General features: G+C 35.6%; 1 protein-coding gene across 1 annotated transcript in view; it reads right to left on the reverse strand.

Moving 5' to 3' along the window:
* Nucleotides 1-12,990, reverse strand: part of LOC150081017 (sodium- and chloride-dependent glycine transporter 1-like) — a 455,858-nt gene extending 442,868 nt beyond the window's left edge. Inside the window, exon 1 of the mRNA XM_090380891.1 lies at nt 12,912-12,990. The gene's annotated coding sequence lies outside the window, so the exon portion shown is untranslated. The remainder of the gene's footprint in view (nt 1-12,911) is intronic.
* Between the last annotated feature and the right edge of the window lie 5,708 nt (nt 12,991-18,698).

The raw sequence follows: 18,698 nt of genomic DNA on the forward strand, positions 1-18,698 counted from the left end.
ATTACAAGATTCTCTAGCTTACTGCCAGAGTTCAATACACCTCTGGCATTCCCCTTGCTGAATAACTCCTCATGTGTGAATGTCGATGCAAAATATTCATTTAGTTTGTTAGCTACCTGAGCAGGATCATCAACAGTTGACCCATCAATATCAAGTGGACCAATCTGATTCATCCCCTTCCTTCTAGAGTTTACATAAGTAAAGAACTCTTTGCTGTTTTTCTTTGCATCCCTTGCCAAGGATTTCCCGTAATCTGCCTTCGCCTGCCTAACCTCCTTTGTAACTTGGTTGCATATCAACTTGTATCTATCATAGGCTTCTGTGTCATGTGTTAATTTGTAAGTATCCCATGCATTTTTCTTCTCTGCCATATGCCTCATTAGTTCATCTGACATCCCTTTTGGCCTAAACCTTGAACAATATTTCTTAGTTGGTATGTAAAGCCTAGTAGCTTCCAAGATAAGTTCTTTGAATGCTTCCCATTTTGAATTTGCTGTTGGTAACATCATCAGTTGGTCCCACTGTATAGAATTTAAATACTGTCTCAGTCCATCATAGTCGCCTTTACGGAAGCAATAACCCTTCCCTTTACCCCTAATGGTAGTTACCTCTTTCAGTAACTCCCACTTCAGCACACTGTGATCACTGCCACCTATTGGTTTATTTATCTGCAGATTCTTAATGCATGAAGAATCACTGCTGATAATCAAATCAAGAGTATTACTCCCTCTAGTAGCCTCCCGAACATGCTGATGTAGAAAACAATAATCCAATAAATCCACAAAAGCCCTGCTAGTGTGTGAGTAACCAGCCCCCAAATTCCAGTCAATATCTGGGAAATTAAAATCTCCCATTATAAGACTCTCTGATTTACTGGCCCACTCTATTTCCCTGTACAGTTCCTTATTATACTCATCAGAGTCATTAGGCCTATAGCACACTCCTACTCTCAATTTTGATCTCCCAATGCTTATGTCACACCAAACTGACTCAACACTGCACTGTCCAGCGATGTCGACTGGCTTCACTTCCTTGGTTTTTATGTGTTTCTTAACTAATAGCATAACCCCTCCCTCCTTCCTATCCTGTCTATCCTTTCTGTAGACGTTGTACTCCCCAAATTGCAGTTCTGCATCCCCTATATCTGTGTGACACCATGTCTCTGATATCCCAACAATATCTGCCTTTGATGTTTTGAGCAATACCTCAAATTCATCAAATTTATTTACTAAACTCCTAGCATTGGTGTACACGCAAGTATACCTGCACCTGTTTCTATTCTTAGCTACCCTAACACAACCCATGTGTTTACTTGTACCGCAATGGCTCCCAGCAGTCTCTGAAATACCATGCATCTTGTTTTTCAGGCTTCTGCTCATTCTAATAGAAGCAGTGCAAGAATCTCTTTCACCTCTTCCAGTGGCTACTGTCAATCTATTGGTCTTTGTCTCCCCCCAAGCTAGCAGTTTTCCGACCCACCTAACACTGCCTCGATAGCATCAGCAAATATTCTTGCACCCTTTCTATTTAAATTTTAAGGTGATTTTAAGATGATTTTAAGGAATTTATAACATAGTATTCTAGTTTTTTTCCCCCATAAATTTCCATATCTCCGAACTGGTTTAAAATTATGTGATCTGCACTGACATGAAATTTTTGCTTAAAATCACTCAAGGAATTGATCTATGAAGCTTAGCAGATTTTTTTAGCTGGTGCAGCATAGGCCTCAAGCTAATTTATATTCAAATTATTATAAATGTGTTTGATATATATATATATTTAATTATGGAAATGTTTAGTATAAAATGATTGAAATAATTACATTACACATATATTAAATAAAATATACATGCTTGTATAAAATACCAGATGAGTGAGTAAGCAGGTATGGTGCCCTCAACTTGTATTCACAAAGTTCAATTTTTTTCCAATTATATTCATAACAAAACTTAAAACATTATTTTTTCAGTTTTCATATAAATAGAATTGTAAATTATTACACTACTAACACAGCAAAACTCGAAATACGTCTATTTTTTATTTGTTTTAATAATAACAGTCATCTTGATACCTGGGGGCAAACTCAAACTATGCAATTCTAACATTTTATATCTCAACATGTATGCCTAATGGAACCCCTACCTAATATTGTACTATTCAAAAATTGCCAACTCTTTCACACAAGTACTTCGAATGATATAAAGCAGGAGTGGCCAACATAATTTGTGATGCGATCTACTTTTTTCCTTCAAAATGTGCCACAATCTACCCTCTCAAAAATTTCATTGCACAAGGTGCACAAATTGAGGGATGACTGTATATTTAAAATTCCTCGTGATCGACCGAAATTAAATCCGCGATCGACTGTGGTAGATCGCGATTGACTCATTGGCCACCCCTGATATAAAGGATCAAAACCAGAAGTTATTTTGTAACCACTCCATATGTCAAGAATAGAATCATCAAAAGCAAGTGGTCCATGTGGAAAGAAAATGCCCATAAAGAATTATCACATAGGGATTCCATTAACATACAAAAATCATATACTTTTTTTGCTAGTGTGGCCACATTCACCATACATCCTATTAGTTATACTTCTGAATATATGGTTTATATATGACTATATAAAAATATATAAACTTTTAAGTGCCACATGCAAATATTAATGTCTTCCCACCCCATTACACAATAATGATAATACTGTATTAACTTTGTCTGTCACTCCATTACATGAAAAAAAAAAAAAAAAAAGTTCTATTGATACTATTCATTCTAAATTCTATAATACTTCTACATTCATTCTACAGCATTTCTTGTAAAAATAAGGTCTGTTAATACATATATAATATATATATATATATATATATATATATAGACAAAAAAGGTAATTATCAGAGTATTTGTGTATTTGGTAGGGAGCTGAGCTATCAAGTGTAATAACCATGGAAGATTTGAGAGAACCTGTATGCTAAAAAACAAATTACCTGAAATAAAATGCAATTAATATAAGCATAATTATTGTAAGTACCTAAAGCTGTGGGTCCTAGGACTTTTAACTACTTCATCAGAGTTCGGCAGCATAAATCGTAGGAGCCACCGCAATAAGCCAGGTCTCTGTTTCTGTTATGATGTACATGTAAAAAGTAAACATATACATCATAGCCAACCCGACAGAGACCAGAAGGAAGAATAAAAGAATAAATAAACTTTAAAATTAAAAATTAAAAAAAATAATAATAAATAAATAAGTTCATGCCGATAGAATCCTGTGGAAAAAGAAGAATGAAATATAAAATCAAAGAAATCAAAGAGATGGGGCAAAACAAGAAAACTTACTGTCTGTACGGACCGGAACACGTTGAAAGTTAATAGTGACCAAAGGAGAGAGCTGAGTGTTCACATGCGGTGTATATATGTCAGTTGAAGAGGCACCATGTGGGGGGGGAGGGGAGGTGTGAATTCATAAACAGGAACTGTACTCGTGTGACAGGGAAGTGAGCAGATTTAAACAGATGAGGCAAAAAGCCAGCAGAGGGAGAAACAAAAACTAACAAATTAGTTGGAAAAGACACTAAACTTTGTAATAGATCTGTAGCACCCCGATCCATAACCCAGTCTTATATATATTTTTATATATTTTAATTTCTTATTCCTGTTTACTAAGACTTTCTGTAATTTCATTGCATCTTTATCATTTTTTATATATATATATATAAATAAATTCATTTATTGCCAAACAAGGTAAAAAAAAAAAAAAAAAAAGCAACACCCCAGTGTGTTATTACAGATTAGTTAATAGAATTATTAACTAATCTGTAATAACACACTGGGAATACAGGCTTTCTCAAAATAAAATACTTTAATTTTATTTATAATATTTTGTATTATATGTATGTGTCTGTAATGTTTTCTGAACACCATAGAATATTAACTATAACACTATTCTATTAATATTCTATTCCAGTAGTATAATTAGAAATTTTGGTGCCTATGACCAAATATCAAAAATACAGCTTTGCTATTATTTTTTTTATTAAATTATTATTTAATAAATGTCATTAGTACATAATTTAATAAAAATTAAGTTATAAAAATGTAATATTAACTTTTAATTAATCATTAATAAAATTATAATTAAATTTTAAAATAAATTATGATTAAATTATTGTCCAAAAGCCTACGACTTTTATTATCATAACTACAGGCTTGTAAAATAATCAATTCAGATATATATATATGCTTACAGACAGAATGACATTAGCTATTCTCTAGTTATGGCACTACCTATTCATTATACTCAGAGGGGGGGAAGGTGTGAATTCATAAACAGGAACTGTACCCGTGTGACAGGGAAGTGAACAACTAAACAGATGAGGCAAAAAGCCAGCAGAGGGAGATACAAAAACTAACAAAGTAGTGTGGAAAAGACACTAAACTTTGTAATAGATCCGTAGCACCCCGATCCATAACCCAGTTGAAATAGAAAATAGAAATAGAAAATTTTATGGAATGGAACTTGTTAAAGAAATCTTATTTTTAATAATATGTTTATATCTTGTTAATAACTGAATATTTACATGGCATTACCAATGAGTGTGACAAATCGAAACAGCATTCTGCTGTCCACTCCAGCGCTCTGATTAGAATAGAAAACTGATTAAATAATCCTAAAAAAGACAGGCAGCAGAGATTTAAAACAAAAAAATAAATTTACAATTAAGTGCATTAAAATAAACAAAAAATAAAAAAAAGGAAGTTCCTGTGCAGTCATACAAGTGTCTTTGACGAGCCAAGAGAAGGAAGGCCATCAACATCCACAGACAGTGAGACGGTTTCAAAGGTTGAGCAGCTGGTGCCGAGTGACAGACGTGTGACAATTAATTTCATCACTAATGCAGTGGGAATTAGTTATGGGTCTGCCCACAGCATTTTACATGACCATCAGCACTTCTACAGTCTCTGCAAGATAGGTTCCAACATTGCTGACACCTTTGCAGAAACAATGTCAAATACAACGTTCTTGCCAACTGTTGGATTTGTGTAATGTGGATGTTGAGAACTTTTTTGATCAGTTTATGACAAATGCTGTGTGTACCAAAATGATCTGGAGACTAAAGACATGTCAAAGCAGTGGAGCACACCTCCTCCCTACTTCCCAAAAAGGCAAAGACCACTCCATCTGCAAAGAAGGTGATGTTGTCAGTGTTTTGTGACATAAAAGGGGTTATCCTGACAGATTACCTACCTCGTGGTTCCACACTTACTGGAAAATACTACAGAAATCTTTATAAAAAGTTACGTGATGCTTTGAAGGTGAAAAGGCATGGAATGTTAACCACAGGCGTCAAGCATATGTCAGACAATGCATCAGCTCACACGGCCATTGCCACCACCAACTTTGTTGCCCAGTGTGGATTCGAACTACTGCAGCACCCACCCTATTCTCCTGACCTGGCACAGTCAGACTTCTTGATTCGAGAAATGAAGAAACCATCGTGTGGACACCGCTTTGATTCATCTCAGGAAGTCATCAATGAAGTGGAATCATGGTTTCAGGCAAAAGGTGCAAACTTCTATGATCAAGGCATTAAACAACTGATCCACAGATGGGAGAAATGTGTTATACATGGGGAGTACATAGAAAAGGATTAAAGTTCCTGTGAAGTTTCACCTTTCTAGGGCTATAATTTCTAGGTAAGGGTACGAACTTTTTCATACCTCCTCATATATGATGTCAAACAATAATTTTGACACCATATATTTAGATTTCAGAAAATCTTTTGACACCATTCCATATGAAGGCTGTACAAATTGGAGAAGTGTAGGATTAGGGAAAAATTACTCCTATCGATAAAGGGAAGGTTGAGTGACAGAAGACAGAGGGTGGTTATAAATGGGCACTGCTCTTCTTGGACTAATGTTATTGCTGGAGTCCTTCAAGGTTCAGTGCTTGACACCTTACTGTTTACAAAAATTATTAATGCTATTAATGAAAGCTGATAAAATCTAAATCTGCAGTGATAGGTAGTAGAGTGTTTAATGACAGGGATCAAGGCATACTACTATATGCAAGGTCTAGAAAAATTAGGAAGATGGCCTCAAAAGTGGCAACTCAGATCTAACATTGGTAAATGCAAGGTACTGCATATGCACAGCAGTAATCTCAGAATAACATGCCAATTAGGTGGTGCTACACTCAACAGTGGAGAACAAAAAAGATCTAGTTGTACAGTCCAACATAAAATTCTCTGAGCAATGCAAACGGGCTGCTAGAACAGCTCATGGGATTCTATCAATGATATATAGAATTGTGCCAGAGGGATACAGAGGCAATTGTTAGCTGCGTGTGAATAGTACAAGGCAATGAGTTCTGCATACAGGTCTGGAACCTGTACTCAAGAACAAAAGGGATACTCTTACCACAAAAGACTTTGGTTCTGACATTGCAGTGCTTGGAAATTAGGTACTTGTGAGAAGACCTAAGAAAAGTGTTTAAGGCTTAAAAGGGATTGAGTAAACTTAATGATGGTGGTATTCTTTTTTCTCTCTCTCTCTCTCTCTCTCTCTCAGACTACACACAAAAGGGAAAATAAATTTAAGCTAGTTGTACCCAGCGTAACATATGCCATCTTTCTGATTATGACATAAATAGTTTAATCTAGATCCTTCAGTCTTCACCATTTTTGTTTAGTGGGGATATAATTCTACAGCAGTCACCTGTGGGATATATGCATATGTCTCTATTTGCAGGTGGTTCACTGTCTTCTCCAATATTGCAGCAACCTCTGTTTTGAATGTAGGTGCATTGTCGTTATTATTATTATTAGCCATATGGTGCAAGGAAGCCTGAAGCTTATGCTGCACCAGCCAAAAAAAAAAATATTTCTGCGTTACCCTGAGAGAGAGAGAGAGTCAGAAGTAGAAGGGAATCATCAAGAAAGCAAGAAAGAGAAAAACGATGATATCCTCAGGACTCTGGGTTTGCCAAGCCCATACTCACCAGATGTGAGCCCCTATCATCTCTTATCTAAGTCCAGGTCTTCTATAAATGCCATGTGCACATTCATTGTTGGATTGGGCTGGATTATTTGATGCATTTATTTATATGACTCAGCAAATGGGTTAACTTGTCACATCATCTCATACAATTATTGGATTACTTCGGGCATACACCCTTAGTTTGATTGTTTTTCAAGCAGTTTTGTTGTTGCTTCAGCAGAATCAAAAATATAAAGTTGTCCATATCCTGGCTCATTTGCCTCATTTGGATATAGCAGTGAGACCAAATGGTAAATCTGGACTTGGATTCTAAAACAGTATGGATCATTTGCTGGCGGTGATTTAATCTCTGCGCCCATCGATGCGAAAGCCACTGCTGAGTTGTACTCTCGTATGTGTTCTCTGTAGTTATTAGCTTCACATGTATCCCCTGTAAGTAGCTCTCGTAATAGAGTAGGTATCTCAGACAGTGGGTCAAGTGAAACCTTTCCATCATTACAGCATTTAGTGTATTTATTCAATATGTTTAATTCATGTACCCAATATCTTGCATTGCAATACTCACAGTTGTAACACATTTCCTATGTCATGCTCTTCCACATCAATTATAGCTTGTTGATTATTCGCATCCGGTACTTCTATTTGATTAGCCCTATGGTGTTTTGCCCATCTTCTCATTTCCAACCTTGCTTCTCTCTCTTCAATGTTTTCTGTCTGTCTTCGTAGTCTCGTTTCAGTCTCTTAGTCTATTAGATCTCTCCTCTAATGTTTCATTAGCATTTCTTCTACATTTTCTCAAAGTTCTTACACACTGTTCAGCCATTTTTACACTTCTTAAAACTTAGAATGGTTTATTAAAATTGAAGCCAGATAAAATAAACATACATCGATAGCTTTCAGGCATAGGTCCCCTTTCTTCCGTTAAAAAATGTTAGTACAAAAATTAATAAAGAATGCTCGGTATGGTGGTCATGCAAGGTGAACCAAGTGAACGAGTGCTGACAATAATTAGCAGTTGGAAAATTTGGGCATATATACAGATTTATACAGATTTAAAACCTAAGCGAATATATACAGATTTAAAAAGGAAGATTGCAGGATAGATGTATATGCAAACTTTCTTTCAGCTAGAGAGTAATTAACTGTTAGAACAAACTATCATATGATGTTGCGGAGGAAGTGAGTAGTTTAATTAAATTTAAGAAAAAATTAAGACATAGAGGGGATGGGAGATACCAGATAAGGTGGGTAGTACTTTTTTTTCTTTTTTTTTTGGCAGATGCTGTATTCTTTGGCTTGCCATTTTGCATTATTTGTAGCTACTACTATTAATAATAATAATATCCTTGGAAAGGTGCGATTCTATTACAAAGTGATGAGATAATTTGGTCCCAGATTTGAACCTTTCCATGCATAATCCTATTTGTGATATTAATTCATGATAATTAGTATTCGTTTGTATAGTAATAGCAATAGCCATACACTGCATGGAAGTCACACTCTTTTGCTACACTGGTCGGGAAAAAAATAATAAATAAATAAATGAGTAGATAAGAAAATACAAATTAAATTACTGCTTCCCTCCATGCACAGGTGACTATCCAGTTGACCTTTCAATTTATTATAATATTATTATTACCACAGTATTGGAGACATGACCATGTTGGTTATTAGGTTAGATTGTTTCCTCCTTTTGTTCCCATTCATGCCAAACCATCTTCTTTGCCGACCATCTTCCTTTCAAAATTCACAATTTCCATTTTGAACAAACTCAAGGATGAACAACATTTTTGGAACTTATAGTGAATAATAACAGAAAAACATACCAAATAAAGCAAGTATTTGCCACCATCTTCTTTCAGTAATGTTAAAAGAATACCTACTGAGTACTTTTATAAATAATGAACTATAATATCATTAGCAAAGGCACGTGATGCAAGAAAGCAAGCTTATATAGCATCAGCCAAAAAAAAACCAAAAAAAACTTATTTCACCCATCCACTCGCTCCAAATGTTTGTCAAGTTCTGCCTTGAATCTATTTAACTTCTACAACGACAGATGGAAGTTTGTTCCAGCAATCAACCACCCGATGGCTAAAGGCAAACTTCCGCACATCAACCCTACAACCGTCTTTCCTCGATTTGAATTTGCCATCTCAGGCGATTATTCTGAGCAAGAGGAAGAATCCCATCAGCATTGAGCATGCTCAAACCATTCAAGGCTTTATACACCTCAATCAGATCACCTCGCAGGTGCCTAGTCTCCAGACACTGTAATTTGCAAAACTAAAGCCTTTCTTCGTAAGAGCAACCCTTTGTTCCATTCACTAATCTTGTTGCCCTTCTCTGTACTCATTCCAGCAGCTCTACATCTTTCTTAAAATGAGGCCTCCAGACCTGTATACAGTAATCAAGGTGTAGCCTGACCATTGCCTTATACAAGGGAATAATCGCCTTATTCCTGCTAGAAAAATTCATTCCTGTATATCATTTACAAGACACCATGAGCTACTCTTGCAGATCATCTACCCTGCTCAGAAAACTTCATATCTGACTGCAAAATTACCCCCAGGTCCTTTTCATTCTCTACCACTGTCAGTGTAGTACCACAGAGTTGATACATTACTCTGGGGTTACTGCTTCCCATATGTAGTACTTTACATTTGTCAATGTTAAACTTCATTTGCCACCTGTCAGCCCATCTGCTCAACTTTTTTAGAACCTGTTGCAGCAGTGTACTGTTTGGTTTGGCTTGGATTTTATTGGCACATTAGCAACTAAGGCTATAATGCGCCAAGACCAGGTAATATATAACATTTAAGCTTTCAGTGACCTAATTAGTTAGGTCACCATGTCAAGATATATAATAACAAAGGTATAAAATGTATAAAAGATAAATCAATAAAGAAATAACAATAGCATGTAAATTTTAAATACGAGTAAAAACGTTTATTGATTTTAAATAGCTAAAAACAGCAGACACATTGTCATTGTTGGATAAAATCTGACTGAGTGTATAAAGCTCAGCCAGAGGATTAAAGGTGGTAAAATGGATATTGCTAAAATCTGGACAGTCAATTAAAATGTGTCCAATTGATAAAACTGTGTCACGGGACTCACACATTGGTGGATCATCAGCCTCAGCAAATACGAATGTGTCAAATGACTATGCCGTATGCGAGTCCGGGCAAGAACAACTTCCTCCTTATGATTCCTGCACAGACTAGACTGCCATGGTTCACAGTGTACTGTCATTAGTGCCATTAACAACCCTGCCAACCTTCGTATTGTCTGCAAACTTGGATATTAAGCCTGATATACCATCATCAATATCATTTATAAATACAACACTGAACCCTGATGGCATTCAGTGTTGGGTCTAATAATCTCCACTAATAACATTAGTCCAAAGAGCAGTGTCCATTGATTACCACTCTGTCTTCTCAGACTCAACCATCCCTTTATCCATAGCAGCAATTTGCCTCCAATGCCACACTGCTCCAATTTGTGCAGCAGTCTTCCATGTGCAACAGTATCAAAGGCCTTTCTAAGATCCAAATATATGATATCAAAGTTATTCTTTGCATCCAGTTCCTTTGTGACTACATCATAGTATCCAATCAAATTGGTCAGACAAGACTTCCCTTTAACAATCCCATGCTGTGTCTGAGCTATAACTGAAGTCTTGTCTAGATGATCCTGCAATGCTTCTTTAACCAGTGCCTCCATTGATTTCCCTGGAAGAGAAGTTAAACTAACAGGTCTGTTATTACCCTGTGTCTCCCTTTGATCCTCCTTTGTGGATTGGGGTCACATTTGCACATCTCCAGTCCATGGGTACCTCCCGTGCCCAGGGAAGCTCTCATAATTATGGCTAAGGGTTGCTTACTTCCTCTGACGCCTCCTTTAATATAACTGAATAGATTCCATCCACCCGAGGTGCCTTTCTTATGTTTATCTTCAACAATTTCTCCTCCACTTTACTCTCAGTTATTACAAGATTATCTAGCTTACTGCCAGAGTTTAATACACCTCTGGCATTCCCCTCCCTGAATAACTCCTTGTGTGAATGTAGATGCAAAATATTCATTTAGTTTGTTAGCTACCTGAGCAAGATCATCAACAGTTGAACCATCGATATCAAGTGGACCAATCTGATTCATCCCCTTCCTTCTAGAGTTTACATAAGTAAAGAACTCTTTGCTGTTTTTCTTTGCATCCTTTGCATCCAAAGATTTCTCGTAATCTGCCTTCGCCTGCCTAACCTCCTTTGTGACTTGGTTACAGACCAGCTTATATCTATCATAGGCTTTTGTGTCACCTGTTATTTTATATGTATCCCATGCATTTTTCTTCTCTGTCACATGTCTAATTAGTTCATCTGACATCCATTTAGGCCTAAATCTTGAACAATATTTCTTAGTTGGTATGAAAAGCCTAGTAGCTTCCAAGATCGATTATAACAATGTTTACTAAAGTAAAATAAACAAATAAAATATATATTTTATTTTAAATTTTAATATTAAATATTCAATATCAAATTAAAATAGTTATATTAAGTATAAATATATATTTATATCAGTGCCAGGCACCTCCATAGCCAGGTGGGCAGGAGCAGCAGTGCATAGCACACGCTTCTTGATTAGACCGGGGTTCAAGCCCATGAGCCATCAAATACGGAAGATGCAGAAAGGTCAGGAAATGACCACCGCATATCCCTGGAGCAATATGGCCTTAGTTGGTAATGCTGCTAAAAACCAAATAACAAATATATCAGTGCCGGACCATGGTATTTTCACGCCCTAGGCAGAAAGATTTTTCAGCGCTCCCTTTACTGAGGATATATATTGTTTTCATGATTTGTAAAATTTGCCACCCTGGGCATGCTGCCCATGCCTTAATCCACCACTGATTTATATTAAATATTATATATAATATGATGTAATGTAATAACTGAAATACAAATATTTCTCTGATCATAAAGCGACTGGCATGCTAAAAATGTAAATTAAATATTTATAGTTACATAAGGGAAAGATTGGCATTTCAACAAACTGAACTATACCCCCAGGGGCTCACATCTGGTGAGTATGGGCTTGGTCCCAGGGTCCTGAGCTGGATATCATCATTCTTCTCTTTCTTTGTGATTCCCTTCTACTTTTCTCTCTCTCTCTCTCTCTCTCTCTCTCTCTCTGGGTAATTCAGAATTTTTTTTTTTTTTTTTTTTGCCTGGTGCAGCATAAGCCTCAGGCTTCCTTGCAGGGTTTGCAAACTAATAAACCATATGGCTATTAATTAGCATTAGCATTAGTAGAGGCATTTGATGCAAGAAAGCAAGCTTATGCAGCATCAGCCAAAAAAAAAATAATAATAAATAAATAAAAAATAACCACTTCCACTTCTAATAATAATAATAAAGCAAGCAAATTGTCACTAGCAATCTTTCAGCAATGTTACAAGGATGCTACTGACGTTCCTTTATAAAGAACTAAAATATAATACACAATATTTATTATAAAACAAATTGTTTGTTTTATAAAAAAAATACAAATTATAAAACAAGTTGTTCGTTTGCTAAAACAAATAACTACAAATAAATAAAATGAAATAAAATAACAGAGTGCAAACATTTTCATTATAAAAATGTCGGTACGGTAAACTTTAAATTAAATATGAAAAGAAAATTGACGGCAGATTCCATGTTAAACAAACTAAATTTAATATTGTACACCGTAAAACACTTTTTGTGTGTATTATTTGTATTAATGGTAAGGCAATTGCCATTAGTCTTCTTTCAGCAATGGAAAAAGAATATCTATTGACGTTCCTTTACGAATAATGAACTAAAATATAACAAATAATGTTTACTAAAGTAACATAAACAAATAAAAAAATATATATATTTAACTAACAGGCATCGCAAACATTTTCATGATTATAAAGCTGCCGACAGGCTAAAAACTTAGGTATGAAAAGACTATGGAAAAGGAGATTCGACTTCGAACAAATAAAAAAATAAAAAATGCACACTACACACAGCAGTGGCATATCTAGGTGTCATCGTAAGGGAAGGGGGCATGGCGACCAGACTTTTGAGGGTTTTTTTTTAGAACGCCTGCTGCTTTCTATTTCCAAAGTTTTGGTTTAGGGGGCATAACCCCTTTCTGCCCACCCCTGAATATGCCCCTGACATACAGTACTCTAATTCAGTAGACTAGACTCAATTCGGAATCCAGTCTTCTTTCAGCAATGGGAAGAAAAAAAAACTACATAAATAAATACTAATGTTTACTTAGATTAAAAACAAACAATAACAAATAAAATGAAATAAAACAACTAACTAAGAATGCAAATATTCTCGTGATTAAAAAGCAGCTGGCACAGCTAAAAATTTAAATTAAATATAATAAGAAAGCAGGCAGATGATTCCACTTCATACAACCTTAGACCGAACAGTACATCATATATTCTACTTCACAGAAAATAAAACACCAAAGCCGGTGCCACTTCATTAGTATTCACTCACTCAGCAATGAAAAAGAATATCTATTACCGTTCCTTTATAAGTAAACATTGTTTACATAAGGGTTTGTTACCCAATGTCCAATTTGTGTGTTTACAAATAACATTTATGTAAACACACAAATAACAAAAATAAAACAACTGACAATGTAAATGTTTTCATGATTATAAAGCGGCCGGCACGTTAAAAATTTAAATTAATTATTGAAATAAAAGCAAACAAAATTATTCGTGTATAAGTACCTCCTACTACAGGATAGTTACTAATCAGTAGTAGGTCCTGAGTTGGGGGTCGGTCCACGACTCTCGATTCTACAAAGGAATATCTATTACCAAACTTATAGAATCACTTGTGATTTTATCATTGCACCCAGCATGCGACAGCTCGAACATGTGAGAGAGAAACTGAAATCATTGTGTGACAGATTACAACACGTGAGATTTCTAAAATCATGTTCTGCTTATACTTCGACTCAGAGGAGTTTCCAGTTAACCATTTTGATAATGAATGCAATCGTTAACTACTGCAATCTCACGTTTGACCACTCGGCTACGTCTCCCCTACGTATAAGCCCTTCGAACCTGGGTCTATAGGGCTCCCACAGAAGGTAAAGCCAAGAACAGTGTTTTTTTTTTTTTTTTTTTTTGGTAGTTGTTGGCGGTTTCTGTCGTTGTTGTTGGTTTCTGTCTCCATAATGCACTTCCCAAGGTTTTTGCAGTACTTTGATCCAAGCCCGAGGCGGGATTCGAACCCGCGACCTTTGGGTTGCCAGGCAGGCACTTTAGCCACCCGGCTAGCCCGGTCGGCAACAGTGTTGTTTTTTATTATATAATTGTATGGTGGCTTGTGTGCACACGTATAAAAGTTTCCCTTTTTTCTTTTTTTTTTTTGTATGAATCCCAGGGCTGTGCGAAGGAGGACGTAACTTGTACATGGCACAAGGCAACAGATTCTGAGCTTTGCCGCACCATCATGGTTTTGGTTTCAGTATATACAGTACTTATTATTTCAATAGATACTTATATACTTTCAAATATATACTAAATATTAAGTATATATAATCACCGTATTGTTACCCAGCGTCTAAACAAGCGAAAAAAAAAGTTGCAAAACCAAATCAACGGTTTTGTAATTTTTGAATTTGTGACAATGGCTAATATTTCTTAGTGTAGTATTTTTTTATGTAACTGAGTTTACTGGAATTTATTTATTGGTGCGGTGCCCATAATGTTATCAGCACGTTTGGGTATTTACTGGAAGCTGGCAAGAATATTGTGACTGAATAATATAAATCTAGGATGGATTTGATAGAATGGTAGGTGGATAAATATGGATTGTTTTTAATATAAATTTAAAAATAAATGAAATTAGTTTTAGACGTGAGTAAAGGAAAACTAAGTCGTGAATTTTTAATTAATAGAGTAGGTGTGATAACAGATATCAACTGTACCAATTAAAAGAGAACCGTCACGATTTCAATGTCCATTTTATTGGGGACTGTTTAGGGTAAATGAAAAAAAAAAAAAAAAAAAAGAAGAAGAAAGAAAGGGAAAAAAATTACTTCAGCAATTGCATGTTATTAAAATCAAAGTCCATCGACATCAATTAATGTCATTTTGAATGATGAACTTCTCTTACTTCCCCAATATTGGCATTTCTGTACAAATTGTTTTTAAATTAATTTAAAAAGCTCGGTTTTTTTTTTTTTTGGTTTTGCCAAGGGGAAACTGTCCTTTGACTATTGTCTCTAGAGAACGTTCTTTTTCTAAATTGAAAGTATCAGTCTACGAAGTCTTAGAATAGGTTAGCATACCATAATAGCATTAATATTTGTAGAAAATTAAACAGCGATATTGATCTGCACAAAATTATTAGACAGTTTTCCCCTTGGCAAAACCAAAAAAAAACGAGCTTTTTTTAATTAATTTTAAAAAAATGTTTTTGTTTATACCCCCCCCCCCCCCCCACGACCACTAGGTTTGTAGAGTTTACAATAAAGCAATCAATACAAAACTAAAAAAAACGACCTATTTTCTGTTAAAATAATGTTGCCCTTGTATACAAAAATGTTCTTGTTTATACTCTGGCACGAGCACCAGGTCAGTGGTGGAATTTATAATATATCAATCAATGCAGAACCTAAAAAACGAGCTTTTTTAGTTAAAACAATGTTGCCCTTGTATATACAAATGTTCTTGTTTATGCTATTTAATGCTGTTATGGTATGGTAATCGTATTTAGCAGTTACAGGCTTGAACCTCGGTCCATTCAAACAGCGTAAGCTATGTCTTAAGTTGCATAATATATTTAGAAAATTTATATTAATTATATAAATTTTCCGAAAATATTATTTATATAATTAACTTATAAAGTATCTAAGAGATAGAAATCTCATTTTATAAACTGTACTAATAAATTTGAGCGTTACCTCAATATTCAAATAGCAGATCTTCTTTTCCAACTTCCGGATAAAATGAATTAGAATAAATCAAAATTTTCATTTAACTTTAAATCTTCGAGTATAAGCAATTTATAAAAATACCCCAATGTGCTCGTACTTTCCGTACGTGAACCTTCCAAGCACCTGAAAACAAGTAGACATCAACCAGCCCCAGGAGCTAGATAACCCACGCACTCAAGAAGACTGAACACATTTTGTCAAAATTAAAATCGTGTGATATCTTCTAAATCTAAACTCCTGCTGAAGGGACCAAACTTTTCGTCATCGAGACGTTTTCACAAGAAGGATGGCAAAACATCAAAGGAAGACACACCAAAAGTAAAACACAAATATCCAAAAAAAGGATGGATATTGAGGTAACTCTCAAATTTATTAGTATAATTAATTTATATAATTAAGAATGTACAAGTTAGTGCAATTGCATCATTTCAGTACATAGCCAACTACTTAAGTAGTTATAAATTGGCGTCATTAAGTATATTTAAGTAGTCGACAATTCAGTACATGGCCAACTACCCCAGGGGCTGACATCTGGTGAGTATGAGCTTGGCACACCCAGGGTCCTGAGCTGGATATCATCATTCTTCTCTTCTTGGTGATTCCCTTCTACTTTTGACTCTCTCTCTCTCTCTCTCTCTCTCTCTCTCTCTCTCTCTCTCTCTCTCTCTTCTAGGTAACTCGGGAATTTATTATTTATTTTTTTTTTCTTTTTGGCTGGTGCGGCATAAGTCCCAGGCTTCCTTGCACCATATAGCTAATTAAAAACAAAACAAAACAAAAAAACTACTTAATACTTAAGTAGTAAGAAATGATGCAATTACACTGACTTGTACATTAGTTAAACTCCTTACGTAACCTGAGGCTTTAGCCCTAAATTATATCATAATATAATTAAGAAAATATTTTTTAATACAAAAATGTATATTAAAATACATTTTTATGAAATAACTGTTTTAATAATTAGTGAAAATAATTATCAATAAATAATTGCAATGCAGTCAGTATTCACTTATTTCAGTATTTATGTAATTCAACAGACTTTTGAATGTGGAATATTGAAAATTTTGAACAGAAATGGGAGAAGGACGATGAATATAACCACTGTGTTACTCGCACAGACGAAAAGGAAAGGGCACGAAAAATTATTTTGCACACAGGTGCAAGTGTTTGTTTGAGGGCGCATTAGCACTAAGGCTATAATGCGCCAAGTCAAAGGCGCAAGTGTAAGATACATATCTTACATGATGTTTTTTTATTAATTTTATGATGAGAATTTAAGTCATTATAAATAAATTTTCTGTTTATACTCCGGGACGACCAAACGGTCAGAGGAGTTTTTACAAGATACACAGAATACAAGAAACAGCACCGTATTCAGCAGTCACGGGCTTGAACCTCGGTCACTCAAGGCAGGTGTACTTATGCACCCGCGCGCCTGACCACTAGGCTACGGCGGCCTTTTGTTTGATGTGAATAAATTCTGGAAATAAAACTAACTTTGGGCAACGAGAGTGATCACGTTGAAAGGTGCTTAGCGGGGCTTGTTTGATGTAGAGGCACATTCATCTTTGTTAGAGAACCTACAGAGGGAAATAAGTACACAATTGATGACCAACCGCAGGGGGCCTGGACAGCTTACCAGCACTTGAGGGATATGAACAAGTAAGAGTGGAGGCAGAAAACAAAGTGACCGATATGAGAGTGACCTTTTTAGGAACATAGAGCGGTTATAGCTGTTAAGGAGGCATAAAGTTTTAGAGTTTTAAAAGTGAAAAAATAGAGGCCGATATTAAAGTGCACCCTTATAAATTTCAAGGGCGGTCACTTGTAAAAAGTGTGACTAAAGGGGGTAAGTGGAAATAGATTGTGAGCAGGAAGGAATGTTCTCGAAATATCTGAACATAAAACTGTATGTGCCGACCAATCAGAATGGGGTCTAGAAAAAAGTAGAGAGCCAGAATCGAATTAGAATGAGGATACTGTAAGAAAATGGAAGGTGATTGGCCAGGGAGAGAGGCTGAGATAAAAAAGGAAAAGGGCGAAAAAAGAGAAGAAGGGGCTTTTTCCTTTTGGTGGTTGAAGAGAAAGGTCGGTCGAGGTGAGAGAAAGGGACTTTCTTCTTTTGGTTTGGTGTAGAAAGATTGGTGAAGGTGATATGGTGAAAGATCAAAGTCAGGAGAAGGTAGGAGTAGTAATGAAAGAGTGCTGTGTTTTTTGGAAGGGAGTGTGGGGTAGTGAAGCGTATCTAGTAAGTAATAGTGAGAAGAGTCAGCAGGTAAAGGAGTGTTTAAAGAAATAGAGTGCCAAGAAATCTTTCTTATGCAAGGAGAAGCATCCAATAGTAAGAAGAAGCTTTGTAATAGCCGCAGCAAAGAGAGGATTGTCAGGCAAGGGCCATGCAGAAACCTTTCAAGGAAGACGGCTGATCGTAGGAATTCTGTAAGAAAGAACTCTATCTAGAAGAAAGATAAAGAAAAGGGAGAGAAAGCAAGAAGAAATGGTACAAGTAAGTCCTCTGAAAATTTGATAGTTAATCATAGACATTAGGCAAGCAGATAGGCTGGGCTTCAGTAAATTAATAAAAGATGGGAATAGATTTACTTATGTAGTGAGAAACGGTGGATGAGAGTGAATAGCACCTTTCTGTGACAAAGAGGCATGTTTAGAACTATAAATCTGAAGGTACTGTCAGGTATAAGAGAAGAAAGAGTTTAA

This window comes from Mastigoproctus giganteus, chromosome 9 (assembly GCF_048544385.1).
Source record: "Mastigoproctus giganteus isolate SK-2022 chromosome 9, ASM4854438v1, whole genome shotgun sequence".
Lineage (NCBI taxonomy): Eukaryota > Metazoa > Arthropoda > Arachnida > Uropygi > Thelyphonidae > Mastigoproctus > Mastigoproctus giganteus.